At 33.9% G+C, this 16,075-nt stretch overlaps 1 protein-coding gene across 8 annotated transcripts in view; it reads right to left on the bottom strand.

The window, feature by feature from the left end:
* Positions 1-16,075, bottom strand: part of SLC4A10 (solute carrier family 4 member 10) — a 400,582-nt gene that overhangs the window by 235,536 nt on the left and 148,971 nt on the right. The gene's annotated exons all lie outside the window — the stretch shown is intronic.

Genomic DNA, 16,075 nt, shown 5'->3' with positions numbered 1-16,075 from the left:
AAATATATAATAGTTCAAAATTTTCCATACATTAAAAATCTTATCTTACTTCCATGAATCTACTTTAATATGAGCAGTTTATTAGATGATTAGTAACCAGTATACAGGAACTAAATTGCTTGGGAAGATATCCACAGGAGACATGGAACATTTTCAGTAAAGTTAAAGACAACTTTTTTTAAGTTGAGTCTATTCTAAGGGAACTTGAATTGTTCAGCAAATTAGTAGACACAATATTAATGATTAAGTCTATTTATTTCAATTATAACAAGTATAATATTAATAACTATTAGTCACATATCATTGGACTAGGTCCTAGGGGACATACAAAGATAACTAAGTCATGATGACTGCTTTTATGCAGTTTATTATTTAGAAGTAGATAGACTATAGAGGGGACCCATTTGAGTATTCATTTTTAAAAATTTTTCCTATGAATTTAGCTGTGTATATGCATTTTTATTTTTAAGATACTATTCTTTCATCAAGAAGACATTTTGGACTAAGCAAGCAAAATATAAAAACCATTAGTAGTATTAATGGCTAATGTTTGGGTGAGGTTAGAAAATGCTAGTGCTACTAAAAATGAAAAAAGAAATATAATGTATTGAAAATAATTAGTACTATTATGAAGTGAACTACAACTTATTATTTTGCTTCAAATGAAGTATATTGTTTGATGATAAATTACAAATGATGATTTCGTTTAACTCAATAAGTATTTATTAAATGTCTATTTGCTCTAGGAACTGAGATACAAAGATGAACAATTAAATTATTCTTGACCTCAAAGTGTTTTTAGTCTAATGGGCTGGTGGTGGGTGGGGAAAGGTCTAGCATATGTACAAACATGTATGTAATTAAGTAGAGAATGTGAGGACAGTCACTACATAGGCAAAATTCACTAAGAAATTTAAGTAGTCAGGCATGGTCATGCCAGAAACTGGGAGGCGGTGGTTAGTGTATTACTTGAGCTCCAGTGTATTAAACTGGTTATCTATTTATACTAAATCTAGTACCAATATGGTTAGTTTTTGTGTTGATCAGTATGGCCATTGTACTTCTAGTCTAGGGAAGATAGGAAGACCCAGTCTCAACAGGGAAGGAAAGAAAAAAAAAGAAAGGAACTAAGGGATTAAATAATGGAGAAAGGAGGAATGATGGAAGGAAGGTAAAAAAGAAGGATGGAGGCAGAAAGAAAAGAATTTAAGGAGAAAGATGACTCGGGAAATCAGGGAAGACTTCATAGAAGAGGTAGTGATAGAACTGATCCTTCAATGAAGATTAGGAATCCAACATACAGAAATGTGGAAAGTGTTCTAGGAATGGTCTGGAGCAAAGCACTTGAACACAAGCATCTAGATGAGTCAATGAGGATATATTTCACATAATTTAGGACAGAAACCCTAAACAGAAGTATTCTGGCTATTTTGTGCAGTTCTGAGAACCTTAAGGTAATTTGACTCACAGGCAGTTAAAAAAAGGATGAGGATGGGGATTCTTTGGTGGGTAAACAGATCACAAGGCAGTAAGTGAAGGGAAGGAAATATGATTATCAAATTCAGGTTTACTATAAGGAATTGTCTTAATAAGTTTTCTGACTGTGCAGAAATAAAAATCATGGAAACACTAAAGTTTTCTAGTTCCTTTCTAAATTTACTTGAATAATTTCTAACTGAGAAAGAAAACATTTATTTCTTCCTTTTTCCAAAGAAGAAGAATGGGATTAGAAAATGTGCTAAAATGGCCTTGTGTCCAACTACAGGAGAAGGGAAAATAGGTCTCATTATGCCAATGAATTCTTTCTGATCATTATAGTAATTTTGCTGACCAACCCTAAGGGGAAAGGGAACTGAGCAGGTTCAGTGAGTGTTGACTCTGGGCTGAGGATGTGATTGGATCTTTAGCTAATAAAGTAATTTAGGCTGAATTGACCCTGTCTGTCAATTTAGCACTGTCATCAATTGATAGCTAAGAGTAGAACCATTCAAGAACACAGTCTCATACCATACTTAATCTGATGAAAGCAACTCTGAAGATTCAAGAGGCATATATTCTCCTGGAGAAACTTCTGCCCTGGAATGTACTTGATGATTGGTTATTGACTCTTCTCTATCACTATTTAAGGAAAGCCTCAGCAATAATTCGTTTTACTCACTACATTCTCCAGGTATCTTCTCAGTGTATCACCTTTCCTCCTCTCCCATATCCTTCCTCTTCCTTTATCAAATTCTAGAACCATGAACCTAAATCAATTAAACTTTGCCTTTATTCTGAGATGGCATATGTGAATATACCCCCCTATTGCTCTACTATGGCTACCTTTGTGAGTTGTATCTCTTGTAAGAATACAAAGGAATAGTTAGAAGATGGAGCGCCATGTTGAAGAAAAGCAAATAGGCTAGTATGGCAGAATGTAGAATGTGTGTAGTAACACATTAAATATTAGAAGACTGGAAATATAGGAAGGGATAGGTTATAAATGCATCTAAATGCCAAACAGCTCATATTTGATCTTAGCATTAATAGGAAGCTACTAGAACTTATTGACCAGGAGATGTGGCATAGTCAGGTGCAAGCTTTAGAAAAATCACCTCAGCAAATGAGCAGAGGATGGATTAAAGTATGTGAGATTTGAGGCAGAGATGACTTAGAAAGAGCTCTTACAACAGTTCAGGCAGGAATTGTTAAGGGACTAAAGTAAGGTGGTGGCTGTGTGTGTGGAGAGAAAGGGACATATATGAGAAATGTTACAAAGATAGAAACAATAAATTTTTTCAACAGATTGTATATGTGGGGTTAGTGAGAGGGAAGGGTTGAGAATGATACAAAAGCTTTGGGTCTGGGTTATTGGAAGGATGGTAATGGCTAATTACTAGTAAGGAAATTCATAAGAGGAGAGGATTTAGAAGAAAGTTAATGAATTCTACTTTGTACATGTTGAGTTTGAGACACATGGGATATCTAGTATGAGATGTATAGAAGGCATTTTTGATTTGAGATGTTAGCTATGGTTCTGGGAATCATTTGCATAATGATGATGACAATTGAACCCATGAGAGTTGATAAGATAACCAAAATATTATGGGGCAAAAAGACAAGAGGGTCCAGGACTGAGCTTTGAGAAATTTCTATGGTTAGTGAATATATCCCAGATGAAGATTCAGCAAAAGAGACTGTGAATGAGCACTAAAAGAAGTAGGAAGATAGTCATGAAAGAGCAGAGATATTTGAACCTAGAGAACAGGCAGAAGATAATCAAAAGTATCAAATGATACAGAGAGGTCAAGAAGAGAAAGGATCGACAAAAATTCATTAAATCGAGCAAGTTATCATTGGTAACTTTGGAAAGAGCAGCTTCTGTTAAATGATGAGATCAGAAGGTAGAGTGCAGAAGGTTTTGAATCAAGTGAGAAGAAAAGAAATAAAGAAACATTGTGGATGGTTTTCGCAAGGAGTTTAGCCATAAGGAAGAGGGATCTAGAAGATACCTAGATAGGATGGTAGAATCAAATGAGTGATTCTAAGATTGAGGGGACATTAGTACGTAGATCACAGAGAAAGAATGAGCAGTCAAGGAATGAGGTAAGATGAAGTGGTAAGTGGAGGTAACAGAGTGAGGATGATAGTAGGGGCATTCCTTAAAACAGATATGAGCAGCTAGTATCAAGGGTTAATGAAGAAGGATTTATCATGACTAAGAGTAGAGCTACATCTTCCAAACCAGAATGAGGGAGACTATAATGGAAGAAGATGCATGAGTGGTGTGAGTTAAGTAGAGAGGAGAGCTCTTAAGGAATGGCCTCATTTTTAATTTTTTTATTATTTTATTATTATTTAAAAATAAATATTTAAAAATATTTATAAGGCAAAGTCTTTAGTTGAAAGCACATGGAAAGGGGATATGGGAATAGGTTTGGAGTGGTGATTGTGAGAAAAGGAGAATCAATTAGAGTGGAATGAATATTTTGTCTGCATGCTATCAGGATTCAGTTGAAATCAGATAATACAAATTTTAGTGGACCCCAAATCAGCCTAATTTTATGGTTTCTGTTCACTCTATTTAGTATTCAACAATGGAACAAAAGAAAGCCTTCATTCTTCTCATCACAGGGGATCTGGAATTTGGAATCCTGGTAATCATGGAGTAGTGTTAGCTTAAAATTTGAATTAGACCTCACTGAGATAAGACCAAGGTTTGCCAGTAGGGGAAAATTCATTCATCCACATCACAATTTTCCCAGTCGCTACATGATATATTGCAGGCTGGTATAATAAATTAAATAGGAATATTTGGGGAGTTTGGGGGAAGACACAGATGGCATATGAAGGCCAGCAGATGACACTGAAAAAATTTAGAAACTCTGAAAATATACAAACTATTATATAACATCAACATAGTTTTGTCATTTAATATCATAAATGTATACACTTTTTAAAAAGCTAAAATAAATAAAAAGTTAAAGCTTGCAAAAGGAACACAAAAGCCAACAGACAATACTCAAAAATGTTAATGTGGACCTTCATGTAGCCTATGAATAAATACTTTATCCAAATTTTACAATAAGATACTTTAAACACTCCATAAAAGAAAAAAATTCAGATTTCTCAAGGAAGAGTCAAAAGTTTTTATGTGGATTTTCAAGATGTGGAAGTGATACCCTCCTTTATCTATAAGTTCATGTGTGCAAGAATTATGTCTTATGTCTTTTATATCTCAGTAGTGTCTAGCACAATGCCTTGCAGTGGTGAGCAGCCAAAAATATGAACTGAACTGTGAAAAACTATATAAGCCATCGGTCAAATGATTATTTTCCCATTGTTTTTCCTACAAGATGGGGGTACTTGTTCCAGACAATATAAAAGAAGAGACTCAAGAAGTTGTATAAGGGAAAGATGCTCCTGGGAGTGAGGCTCCTAGGGAGTTAGCACAAGAATAGGATCTTGGGTACAAAAGAACATCCCAGATATCAGCCTTAAAGAAAGCTCAACAATTAAAGGATGAGAAAACAGATGTGCAAAGACAAGGTATTTTTATTTTATATTCTCTTTTTAATAAACTTAAAAATATGAATATTCAGTACAGGAAAAACAATGATGACAAAAAGGATTATATGTGAAATCATGAACATCTCTTACAGAGTTTGTTCTTTTTAAAAGTACAAATTAAGTTTACCATGCTAAAATATTATGGTAACTAAGTGCTCCATTGAATAGAGTGCTTGACCTAGAGTTAGGAAGGATTAAGTTTGAGTTTGACCTTAGACACTATGGTTACAGGTATGCCACTTAGCCTCTGTTTGAAAGACAAAGGTATTTTGATGTAGAGAGGAAAGAATATTTAGTAAGTGTATCATATGGCCTTGATTTTCCTCAGTAGGGTCAGAGTTGACTTCCGTTATTTATGAAGAGGTAGTTGGATAGTAGGTTGAGTATTTGGAGAGTTTCAATATGTTATTAGATGTAGGACTGATCTTACAAGCAGACAAGATAGGCAACTTCTTTGTGATGTGACCTGAGGGACCCCAAGAATTTGCTTGCTTAAAATTATCTCCCTTAGGGGGCAGCTGGGTGGCTAAGTGGATTGAGAGCTAGGCCTAGGGATGGGAGGTCCAAGGTTCAAATCTGACCTCAGACACTTCCTAGCTGTGTGACCCTGGGCAAGTCACTTAACCCCCATTGACTAGCCCTAAACACTCTTCTGCCTTGGAGCCAATACACAGTACTGACTCCAAGATGGAAGGTAAGGGTTTAAAAATTATCTCCCTTATTTGCTCTGCAGGGTATCTCAAGTTCCTACACTTTTCACTTCTCTAAAAATAATTAATTAAAAACACCCATTGAAGATAGTTAAAATGTAAATGACATATATAGAGAAGAGAAGTGACAAATGAGGTGTCATCAGCCATTAACACCTCAGCTAAAACCAATTTATCAGATTAGCTAAACTAATCACTTAGTGGCATTGAGTCAGTGGCAAAAAGAACAAGTAAGATACAATTATCATATTTCTGCTAAGGACTGAGAGAAAAGAAGAAAACTAAGACCTGAAACATGGGACCTTGGGCATCATGCTAAACTGGGGTGAGGAGAAGTAGCTTAAACAGACTGCGGAAGGCCTAAGGGCTTGCTTTTCTGGGAGAACATAAAATTGAAATGGGGTTGTGGGGAGGGGAATGTGAACATAAATGGGAATAAAGTTGCAGTGGAAACAAATAACCTATTTCACAATTTTGCTTAGGGCCATCCCTGGTCTTACTACAATGGAGCAAGATGCTCTAATGTCCAATTGGCTTTATGAATGATGCCCAATTACTTTCCAATGACAGAAAACTGTAGGACTGTAGGATGTCAGGTTCTTGATTCTGGGAGAAAATTATCAGACAAAAGCATTAGTTAAAAGTTCTAACTTTGTTAGTGCTGTATCCATCATATGTACCTACTTTGGCCAAGAAGGGATAAAGGAAGGAGTATGTTCAACAAGACTAAATGGTACAAGGAATCACATTCCAACCTTTAGCTCTTGAACATGCTTGTTCCCTGCTCATAAAAAGAAATATCACATGAACCCAACCAATCTGGCTAAGGTACTTCTTTAGTTAGCAATATAATGGGTGTTATAACAGCTCTTAAACAGAAAGAGGATAGCTCAGATTTAAATAGCTCTGCATATTTATAAAATGCTTTGTAGGTTTTATCTCACTTGAACATCACAATAACCAGTGTAATACATATTTTTTTTATCTTAAATAGAGAAAGAAAGAAACAAGCAAACAATGAAAAAAAAACAAAGAAATAAAGATATCTGTTAGATGAGCAAATGGAAACTAAGAATTTGAGACTTACCTATAAGGTCAAACTCTGCTGGTAAGTATTAAAACCAGAACTCAATGCTTTACACTTTTTCTGCCTTCTTAAACTCCCTTATCTTTAACAATAGCTAAAAATTGTCCCCAAGCTCTATTTTTTTTATCCTTACTTTTTGTCCTAGACTAGATACTGAGTATTGCTTCCAAGGAAGAAGAGCAGTAAGAGCTAAGCAACTGGGGTTATGCAACTTGCCCAGGGTCACACAGCTAGGATGTGTCTGAGGTCATATTTGAACCCAGATCTTCCTGATGCCAAGATCTGATGGGAAAGATTATAGATAGTTTTGCCCCCAGGGTAAGTGCATGTAGTGTTTCACAGGCACACACACACACACACACACACACACACACACACACACACACACACACCCCAACTAAAACCTCAGTGAAAGACAACATGCTATGTTACTGATGGTCTTTATGTCCTTTTTTGGTAGTGTGTTCTATTTGAGCAGAAGTAAGGCCAGTAGTTTAGAATTAGAGGGACCAGAAATTAAGTATTTTTTGCAAGTGAAAGAATGTGAAAATGAAGTATTTCCTGGGGTCCATTTGTTATTCTCATCAACAGTATTTCTTCAGGGTTCATCAGTCAAACTGAAGGACTGGGTGACAGAAATAACAGAACAAAGATTGTGAGGGTCTTATATAGTTTAGAATAGTCCTTTCCTCCTATTCCTCTGCCCCTATCCTTACTGCCCCTGCTACTAATGTCATAAGAAACAAGAGTATACTCTGGCTTCTGGATGAACACATGCTTCCTCAAGGTTTGATCTTGATAACTTTTCAGAGAAAATTAAATCCCTTTTTTTCCACAGGAGACAATCAAATATGTTTCACACCAGAATATAATCATATCCTCTGGGGTGCTATCAGGCAGAATTCTGAAGGCTAATTCATGCAACCATGTCAGATGTCAGAAGGAGGGATGTTCCAATATGACTCATCCACAGCAGTCTCTTAATGCAGTTACAAAATTCGTATTTATAAAGGAGAAAGAAGAAATGATTTATTGTCGCAAATGAAATAATGTAGATAATCCTTTTAAACATTAAAATAACATACACATACATATTATGCATACATATATTTGTACACATTCATATATGCACACATATGTGATTATTATTTGCTTCCTTCCTTAACATTTTTCTTAGTTCAAAGCTTTTTAAAAAACAATGGAACTTATTTAATAGCATTTATTTCTTGTATCTATGAGAAAAATAAATGTGCCTATATGCAAATATGTTACTGGACCACTCTCATCAAAATAAGCATTTTCTTTTTCCTATAATGCTAATATTCATGCATGTTTTCCAGTCTAGTTTCCCTGGTAAAAAATAGCATGTTTTTATGTAATGGCTTACTAGGATTGAAATATGGACTGTGGACATGGAATAATAATTTGTACAAAGTCATTTGGTCTCCTTGATTATGTAGTCATCATTTATGATCTCATGAACAATAGAAAAGGCTCAAGACAGTTAAAAAAACCCTTACCTTCTGTCTTAGATTTAATATTATCAGTACCAAGCTTGGCTCTCTATCTACTGAGTCACCTAGTTGTCCCCAAGACAGTTCTCTGCATATTAAGCCTTGCTAACAAATAGATTCTCCCCATGTTGGTATCTGAGTGTTGGGGGGATTTCCCCAACTCAAATTAAGACAAGGAATTCTCTAAAAGTAAAGAATATCTGTACAAAATACATAATTTTATGGAAGCCAAAATAATTAAATTGGCTTATTACATATGCTTCAAAGTCAATAACTTTTATTAACTCCAGATCATATTGGCAAAGTTTTAGCTGCCTAGTGCCTTCTGTAGATTTCATACTAATTTATAATCATTGAACACATTATAGCTTATATTTCCTTTAAGTTAAAAGAAACTGCAATGAGAATTTAAATTTGATTGTGTTAGAGAGGATGAGCCTATATCACTTTTTCCTACCTGACTACTTCTTTCAATGTCCTTTTTTGAATTGTCATCCATGTTATGCTTCCTACCTGAAGTTATATCCCAAAATTCTATCCAGGGATTTCTCTTTTCTCTTTGCACTCTTTCTATCTCTACTTGTTTGCCTGCCCAGTTGCCTATCTGTCTCCCTCAGGGACCTCATTAGCCACCATGTTATCATGGATTTCATTATCTCTATGTGGATGACTCTGTATATATATTAAATTCTAGTCTTATTCCTGAGCTACCATCTTGTATTCCCATTGCCCTATTAGACATTTTATACTTTATGGAGCATTGGCATCTCAAACTTAACCTACAGAACTCATTATCTCTCCCCACTACTCCCAAACCTACTCTGCTTTGGAACTTCCCTATTTCTGTTGTGATGCCACAATACTTCCTAGTCTCTTAGGTTCATAATTTCAGTGACATCCTCTATATCCAATAACTAGTAAAATGTCATTTGTAACTACATCTCTCATATTACCCTTCTCTCTCTACTTTCACTGCTACCACCCAGATTAACAGCCTTATCTCTCTTATCTGGACTATTGCAATAACCTTTCTAATTGGTGTTCTGACTCGGCTCTCTTTGCTCCAATCCATCCTCCATGTGCCTGACAAAATGAATTTCCTAATATATAATCATATCATTCCATTACTCAATAAACTCCAGTAACTATCTATTGTACTGAAGATCAAATGAAATTATTTTGTTTGGAATTTAAAGTCCTGTATAATCTGGCCCAGTGTGTATTACTCTTTTTTTTTCCACAATGCTACAATTGAGTCAGAGAGCCTTCTAAATATTCTCTCATATATGCTCCAATTCCCCTTTCCATTTCTTTGTACTTGATGTTCCTCATATCTGGAATTTCTTCCCTTTCTCCTCCTTTTCCCCTCTTAGAATCTCTATTATAATTTAAGGCTCATCTTTAGTGTATTCTTTCAAAATCAACTCATATCTAAAATGATATATGCACATGCTGCTAGAATGTAAACTCTCTTTTTTGGAAGGAAAAATACATCTTCCTTTTCACTTATTTTTTTGTTTCTTTTGCAATCTTATGAATTTTATTTATTGTATTTAATTTCTGAATTTATTTTTAAGTTATATTGATGTGTTTTGTTTTTACATTTATGATTATTCCCACCTAAGAGATCTCTTTTTACAAAATAAAGCAATAAAATAAAGCTAATAATAATCAGCCTACTTGAAAGTACATGCAATATTTCACATTTATAGAAATTCCATTCATTCTGTTTAAAAATTTTAAAAACTATTTTCTTTCCTTCTCACTCCCTGACTCCAGTGGAAACAAGGGGGAAAATACCAAATTTCTTATAACTATGCATAGTCATACAAAAACCAATTAATTCAATGACTGTATACTGAAATATATGTCTCATTCTGTACCCTAAATCTGTCACATCTCTGTAACAGAGAGCATGCTTCATAAGCTCTTTTAGTGCATAGACTATTTCAATTTTATCTTTTTGTACCTGAAGGCTAGCACAGTGTGTTGTACCTAGTGGGTACTTAATATATGTTTATTTATTAGTTGATTAATGTTAATCTTTTTCTCATATAACTGCTACTACTGGCTCACCATGTATAGTTTGTTCCAAAGAATGCATAGAATGTTTAAATGTTGAGACATTCAAGGCCAACATTTTAAATTTCTAACATTTGAGATAACTGTTTTTCATATTTTCATTACCATTAAACCTTCCTTAGGTATTGTAGGCTCCAGTTCTTTCACCAACTTAGTCACTTTCTTCTAAATGTGTCCCAGTTTGTCATAGAATTACTGATGAAATTTGAAGGATTTTTAAGTAATTATCTAGCAAAATCATATAATTTTGCAGAACAGGAAACTGAGGATTAATGTAAAATGATTTGCACAAAGTCATCAGCACAACTGGGATCTGAACCCAAGCAATACCTATGACTCCAAATTCAGTATTTTTTCTGCTATACTATGCCTTTTTATTGAAACATGGCATTTGAAACTAAATAAAAGAATCTAACTATTGTCTGGCTAGGTACAGTACAATTGGATGGCTACATCTTGTGTCCTGGGCCCAATACTTCACTTGCAATTTGTCAAATTATATTGTTGATACTTACTCATATGTAATCCACTAAAATCTCCCACTATTTTTCACTTGAATTGTCTAGCTATGCCTCCCCATAACATACATGAGAAGTTATATTTTTATTCTAAATATATGATTTCACATTTTTCTCTGTCAAATTTCATCTTACTAGATTCAAGCCATTCTTCTAGCCACTCTAGACTCTTTGGGATCATGTCATCCATCAGGCTGACTATCTCTCTTAAGAGTTGTGTCACTTAAAATCTGATATAGGCGGCATTTATACCTTCATCAAAATAATTAATATTACACATAACAGGGTCCTAAGGCATTCCACTAGCAAATCTTTATTAAAGCTGACATTAAATTGTTAATGATTATTCTTTGTATATGGTCTTTAAACTAGTTCTGGAAATATGTAACTGTACTATCATCTAACTCCACATCTCTGCATCCTTTCCATAAGTATGGCATGATAGATTTTATCAAATATTTTTATAAGGAATAGGTAATTATGTGTATAACCTTCTATGATCCTATGAGAGTTTAGTACTCTCCCTTTTCAAATGATCTTGTATTTAGTTATTACTGTACAAATTGTATCCTTATGAGAATGTAATATTCTTGAAATCAGAGACTCGTTCATCTTTCTAAGTCCAGCATCCAAAGTACAAAGTACCTTGTTTTTAGTAGATACTTAACTGTTCATTGAATTGGACTGAATCACCATTTTCTTTCTAAGTTCTTGCCAAACATTACTTTAATAATGTATACTAGATTATTCATATTCATAGTGGTTAAACTTAATTCTCTTTTTTTTTCAAAATTAGAACAACTTCCATTCTCTTTTTCTTGTTCTTTACAATCTTTCAAAGGTCACTAGTGATGGCTCTGCAATAACATACATTAGTTTATTTAAGTGCCCTGTTTGCATTTCATCTTGGACTGATGACTTGAACTCATTGAGAAAAACAACAGATCCTGTCACTATCTTTCTTGGTTTTCAACTTCCCAATAATGGTTTTAGCTTTTTATTTTTCAAGTCACAAGATCATGGTCCTTGGAAAAAAAACAGAAGTAGAATAATAGTTGAGTATTTCTACCCTATCAACATCATCCATTATCCTCCAAATAGAAATAACATATTTGTTGAGAAAAGGAAAATTATGTAGTGGAAAAATAGTGGAAACCTTGAAGGAAAAAAGGGTAATATGTAGGATATGCTTAACATTACCACTTGAAATGAATTATATTTAACATATTTTGCTTCATAACAATAGGAGGAAGAAATATATATGCAACCAAACTAAAAATCATAACATTTGGGTGACCTATTTTGATGTATCATTATTCTTATTCCTAAAACAGTCATTTTAAACATGCAAAATGCCATGACAGAATACTTTTTTTCACTGCTACTACTTTAGGAAGAAAAATGAACTAAGTAGTAATAGAACACAAAATTTGTAGTTGTACTACAGTTATGAAACTAGAGTTTTAGATTAGAGGATGAAATATATATGCACAAAAGATACAAATTCAACAAATAAACTAATGATTGAAAGCAAAGGATTTTTAGAAGATGATTTAGCTTTCATGACTTCTTGTGGTATATTTAAAGGTTGTATTGTGGGCACGTAGCTGAGTCTTACTGAGCTTTCCTCTACAGTTATTCTATAGTTCTAATTGGGTCTAAAAACTCCATAACATTACTCTTAATTTTCATTGTGTATTTGAATTTATTTCCTAGAATCAAAGAAATTCAGAATTGGAAAGGACTTCAAAAAATCTATTTCAATCTGTATCTACACAAGCATCTCATCTGCAACATTTCATATAAGTGATCTTCCAGTATTCACTTAATTTAAATGAAAGGAAATGCCTTTTTAGGGAAAATTACAATAAAAGACTGAAAGATTGGATAGAGGTGGGGATGAAACATGGAAAGTTATATATTCCAAATAGCTTTTGACAAGAAAGTCAGCTCTCCAAACAATCTACAAAGATTCAGGACCATGGACAGGGCTTTTTAAGAAGCCACTGAATTAAGAGCATGAAGTTTACCATTTTATACCACCTGCGCTACCTTTTGGAAAAGAGAAGAGAAATGTTCTGGGGTTTCTTTTTTCCTCTTGTGGTATATGTGGGGAAAGGATTTTCCTCATCTTAGAGGTCAGGTTTTTGGGTGAATGGCGAGTCTGGTATGGGATTGTTGGAGTGAAGTAGTCTACTCTTATGTTGTGTTAGGAGTGATCTAAATAATAAAGCTTACAATTCAGATTTACCATGAAAAATGGCACCCTGTATTTCCAATCTAGCATGTATCCTCAATGAAACTGTTTTGCACAAAGATGTTTTTTCTCCTATAGAATTAAACAAGGCCAATAAGTAAATGTGAAGTAACTTTTTTTTTTTTTAGAGAAGATAGCAATTCTGCTAAAATGTGAGCATGGAGGAAATGGTTCAAGTAGCCAAGATATTGCTGCTGTCTTGTTAAAAAAAAAGACAACATGGTCTTGTTCCCAGTTCTGGAAAGATAATCCACATAATCAGGCACCTGCTATATTTTAGATGCCAAATTACTCATAGGGATACTCTGTTACCCCCCAAAACATAGAAATGGAATTGAAAAAATGCAATTCAATCAGCAAACCAAAAAATATTTATTAAGTACCTCTGTGCCATGCATTATGTAGTCTTAGTGTAGAGAATAGAGGATAGATAAAGTAAAGTTCTGGTGAAATTTATATGCCTTTTATTCAAAGATGTCTCTATTTTTAATTTTTAGGGCATGGTTTTTCTAATATGGCAAAGAAAAAAAGTGGAAAATGGATACTAAATCTTGACTATAGTAAGAACATTCTACATTTACAAACATTAAATGTTTCTTGAATAATAAAGGTACTGATTTTGCCAGCATATGAATTACTATCTATAATTAAAAAGACCTAGGCTTATAAGAACAAAGATGGACATTATTTTTTCCAAGAATTTAACAATCCAGAAGAAAATACTATTGGAAAATGGAGTTTGTCAAATGGCAGAATTAATAAAATCTATTCTCCTGGGTTAGCAACCACACATTAGTCTTAGACTGAGAAAGTTTCATGTAAAATGTTTTAGTTTGCCAATCTATCAATGCAAAGTGAAAATGTTTTTTCCCAGTATACATGCCCCTTTAGCTCTCATCTTTGTCTCTTGAAGATCACTCCTTGTAACTGGCCTAATTTGATTAAGAAAATATCAGAAATTATAACAATTTTTAAAAATGATTCAAGTTAAAAAGGGAATAAAAGTAAATATATGCATTAGTATATATGTGTCTCTATACAGATGCATATATATAGAAATATATATGCAGGTGTGTATTTATATATATATATATATATATATATATATATATATGTCACAGAATTCTGACAATGGCCTTGAAGATTAGATTGCATGGACACAAAGTTCTATTTTGTATGCCATCCCTAAAGGGATGCTAGATCATGAGATCACAGCATCTATATCTGGAAAGAAACTTAAAGATCATTTAGTTGAACGCTTTCATTCATGAAAAGAAAAAAAACAGAAATGGGTAGTGCTTTGCCCATGTCATTTGCCTCTGAAATTCAGTCCTTGGGATAAATTTATTCTCTAATCAATGTAAAAATATATGATATGAAATGATATGATGTATAATACTCTCTAGGACTATTTTAATAATAATAGTTTTTAATAAACTGTAAAATATATCACTTCAATAAAATTTAGTTATGGGGGTTTCTAGGTAGCTCAGTGGAAAGGGAGCCAGACCTGGAGACAGGAGGTCTTAGGTTCAAATCTGGCCTCCAACACTTCCTAGCTATGTGACCCTGGGCAAGTCATTTAACTCTAATTGCCTACACCATACCACTCTTCTATCTTAGAACCAATACTTAGTATCCATTCTATGTCAAAAGGTAAGAACTTTCAAAATAAAATGAAATGTAATTTTGTAAGTGAGGGACACTCCCTCCATTTCACTTGGGAAAAATATATTCTTTTTACAACATGAAATCTTAGTTTACATACAATATTTGTTCTGGCCTCTATGTCTTTGCTCCTGTTATTCTTCTTGCCTGGAATTCCTTCTCCTGTGATCCTGGTATATACAAATTTTAACTATGACTCAATTATTAGATCTTTTCACCATAACACATCAAGCTTCTTTGTTCTAATTTATTTTTTCCTTTTCTGAATTCCCAGGCTATCCTATAATATTTGAGGTGAAAGGGACCTCAGAAATCAACTAGTCTAAATTTTACAGTTTATTGATGAGGAAACTAGAGAGAAGAGATATTTAAGGGATTTATCCAAAACCATACTGTTTGTGGCAAAGCTAAGACTGAAACCAAGCTTATGTCTGATAATGTCACCCTCTCTCTTTACAAACTTTGACTTCTCATTAACTCTAAGATAAAACATAAACTCTTTAGCTAAGTTACCAAAGGCCTTAACAATCTGGTTCTGGTGTTCTTTCTAGGTCTATTTCACATTATTCCCTTTCATAGACTCTAAATTCCAGCCAAACTTTATTATTTGCTGCTCCAGAATTCAATATTCTATCATTCTGGCCTCCGTGCCTTTGCTCAGGCTATTATCCTTCATGCCTGAATAAATTTCTCTCCCTGTTTTTAACCTCTTATAACCTGTAACTTCTTTTATGGCTCAATTCATGTGTTAACTACTTTTCTAAGAAGTATTTCCTTATGACTGAGTTGTTAGCATTCTCTTCCTCCTCAAATTAGTACATATGTATATGCTATATCCATTCAATAGGATGTGAGATCCTTGAGGGTAAGGACTATCTTCTGTCTGATCTTTGATATTCTAGAACCTAGAACAATTCCTTTCACATGGCAAGATTAGAGAAGCTTGAGCTGAAGGGGCCTTAGTAGTTATCTAGTCTAATCCTTTCATTTTACAGATGAGGAACCTGAAGCATATAGAGATTAAGTGACCCATGGAAACCAGTTATCTTACAAAATTTTCTTTGTATTTCAATTGTTAGAAATCAAAATATTTTATTTCCATAGAAATAGTGTTTTAGATGATGGTCAGGTTTCAAGGCCAGCAGCCAGAAGCCCATTTCATCTGTGATGAAACTGAAATGTAGCAGACC

Source organism: Monodelphis domestica, chromosome 4 (genome assembly GCF_027887165.1).
Source record: "Monodelphis domestica isolate mMonDom1 chromosome 4, mMonDom1.pri, whole genome shotgun sequence".
NCBI lineage: Eukaryota > Metazoa > Chordata > Mammalia > Didelphimorphia > Didelphidae > Monodelphis > Monodelphis domestica.
Note: the sequence above shows the minus strand (reverse complement) of the source record. Positions and strands in the feature narration are given on the sequence as shown.